Genomic DNA, 2,846 nt, shown 5'->3' on the forward strand with positions numbered 1-2,846 from the left:
TATAGCAATACTTTTTGTCCTTCTTCAAATTTCCTTGGGGCTATGTTGCTGTCATGCTTCTTCTTTACTCTTTCTTTGTAAATTTTGGCATTCTCATAAGCTTCAGCTCTGAATTCTTCCAACTGTTGAATTTGCAACATCCTTCTTTCTCCAGCAGCTTTGCTGTCTAGGTTCAAGAGTTTCAAGGCCCAGAATGCCTTGTGCTCCAACTCCAGTGGCAAATGGCAAGCTTTTCCATATACTAGTTGGTAAGGGGACATTCCAATTGGTGTTTTGAAAGCTGTCCTATATGCCCAAAGAGCATCATCTAGCTTAATCGACCAGTCTTTCCTTGAAATTCCCACAGTCTTTTCCAGGATTCTTTTGAGTTCTCTATTAGATATTTCGGCTTGCCCACTTGTCTGTGGATGGTACGGTGTGGCTACCTTGTGTTTGACTCCATATTTTAGAAGCAATGCCTCTAATGGTTTGTTGCAGAAGTGGCTTCCTCCATCTCTGATGATTGCTCTTGGAACCCCAAAACGGCAAAAAATGTGTTTTCTGAGGAAGTTCATGACTACCTTATTATCATTGGTTGGAGTTGCTATTGCTTCAACCCATTTGGAGACATAGTCTACTGCTACAAGAATGTAATTATTTGAATATGAGGTGGGAAAGGGTCCCATGAAATCTATCCCCCATACATCAAACAATTCAAGTTCCAGAATGAATTGTTGTGGCATTTCATTTCTTCTTGGCAGGTTCCCCGCTTTCTGGCATTCATGGCAGTGCTTCACTAGTTCCTTTGCATCTTTGAAGATAGTGGGCCAATAAAAACCACACTGCAACACCTTAGCTACTGTTCTTTCTCTTGCAAAATGTCCTCCATAAGTGGAGCCATGGCAGTCCCATAAGACTTCCCTTCCTTCTTCTTCTGATATGCATCTTCTGAGTATGCCATCCGAACATTTTTTGAACAAGTATGGTTCGTCCCAGATGAAGTATTTGGCATCATTTACCAATTTCTTCCTTTGATGCTTGTTAAATTCCAACGGCAAACTCCCAGTGGCCTTGAAGTTTGCTATGTCTGCAAACCAGGGTGCTTTGTGAATTACCATGAGTTGTTCATCAGGAAAGCACTCATTTATATGTGTGCTTTGTGCGCTTCCTTCTTCACATGGTATCCTTGATAAATGGTCTGCCACCTTGTTCTCTACACCCTTCTTGTCTTTGATTTCAATGTCAAATTCCTGCAACAAAAGAACCCATCTAATAAGTCTTGGTTTGGATTCTTGTTTAGCAAGTAAGTATTTTAAAGCTGAATGATCAGTGAAGACAATGACTTTAGATCCAATGAGATAGGATCTAAATTTGTCAAATGCAAAGACTATTGCCAAGAGTTCTTTTTCAGTGGTTGTGTAATTCCTTTGGTTATCATTCAAGACCTTACTGGCATAATAAATCACATGTACCAAATTGTCTTTCCTTTGTCCTAATACTGCCCCAATAGCAAGGTCTGATGCATCACACATCAGTTCAAAAGGTAAGTTCCAATCAGGTGGGGCAATGATAGGTGCAGAGGAAAGTTTTTGCTTCAAAAGTTCATAGGCTAGCATGCAATTTTTATCAAATACAAAGGGTGTATCAGAGACAAGCAAGTTACTCAAAGGTTTGGCTATTTTAGAAAAGTCTCTAATAAACCTTCTGTAAAAACCAGCGTGTCCCAAAAAACTCCTAACTGCCTTGACATTACTTGGTGGAGGTAATTTTTCGATGAGTTCCACCTTAGCTCTGTCCACCTCAATGCCTCTATTAGAGATTTTGTGGCCAAGGACTATTCCTTCTGTGACCATGAAATGACACTTTTCCCAGTTTAATACTAGGTTGGTCTCTTGGCACCTCTTAAGCACCAAGGCAAGGTGGTGTAGGCAGCTAGGAAAAGAATCTCCAAACACAGAAAAATCATCCATGAAGACCTCAATAAATTTTTCAATCATGTCCGAAAAGATGGACAGCATGCATCTTTGGAAAGTGGCAGGTGCATTGCACAATCCAAAGGGCATGCGTCTATAAGCAAAAACTCCATATGGACAAACAAATGATGTTTTCTCTTGATCTCTAGGATCAACTACTATCTGATTATAGCCTGAGTATCCATCCAGAAAGCAATAGTAAGCATGTCCTGCAAGCCTTTCGAGCATCTGATCCATGAATGGGAGTGGGAAATGATCTTTTCTGGTGGCTTCATTGAGTTTCCTATAGTCTATGCACATCCTCCACCCAGTGACAGTTCTTGTGGGTATGAGTTCGTTCCTCTCATTTGGCACCACAGTTATGCCACCTTTCTTGGGAACTACATGGATGGGACTAACCCATGGGCTATCAGAAATGGGGTAGATTACCCCTGCCTGCCATAACTTCATGACCTCCTTTTGTACCACTTCTTTCATGACGGGATTCAATCTTCTCTGAGCTTGGATGGAGGGTCTAGCATCCTCTTCTAACAAGATTTTATGCATGCATATGGATGAACTTATCCCCTTCAAATCAGCTAGGGTCCATCCAATGGCATCTTGATGAGTTTGTAGCACCTTGATCAATTCTTCTTCCTGTTCTTGACTCAGGGCAGAGCTAATGATAACAGGATGACTCTCATCACTACCCAAGTATGCATACTTGAGATTAGGGGGCAATGCTTTGAGCTCAGGTTTTGGTGCTTCCTTCTCTTTTTTCACTCTCTCTGGCATGCATGGCATGGTTGTTTCAGCAGCCTTGATGTCACTAACTTCTATGTCCTTGGTGAACTCCTCCTCTGCCACTTCCTTTGTTGTTTCCTCAAAGGTTTCTTGTACTGCAATGTCCACTAC

Source organism: Arachis hypogaea, chromosome 18 (genome assembly GCF_003086295.3).
Source record: "Arachis hypogaea cultivar Tifrunner chromosome 18, arahy.Tifrunner.gnm2.J5K5, whole genome shotgun sequence".
Classification (NCBI taxonomy): domain Eukaryota; kingdom Viridiplantae; phylum Streptophyta; class Magnoliopsida; order Fabales; family Fabaceae; genus Arachis; species Arachis hypogaea.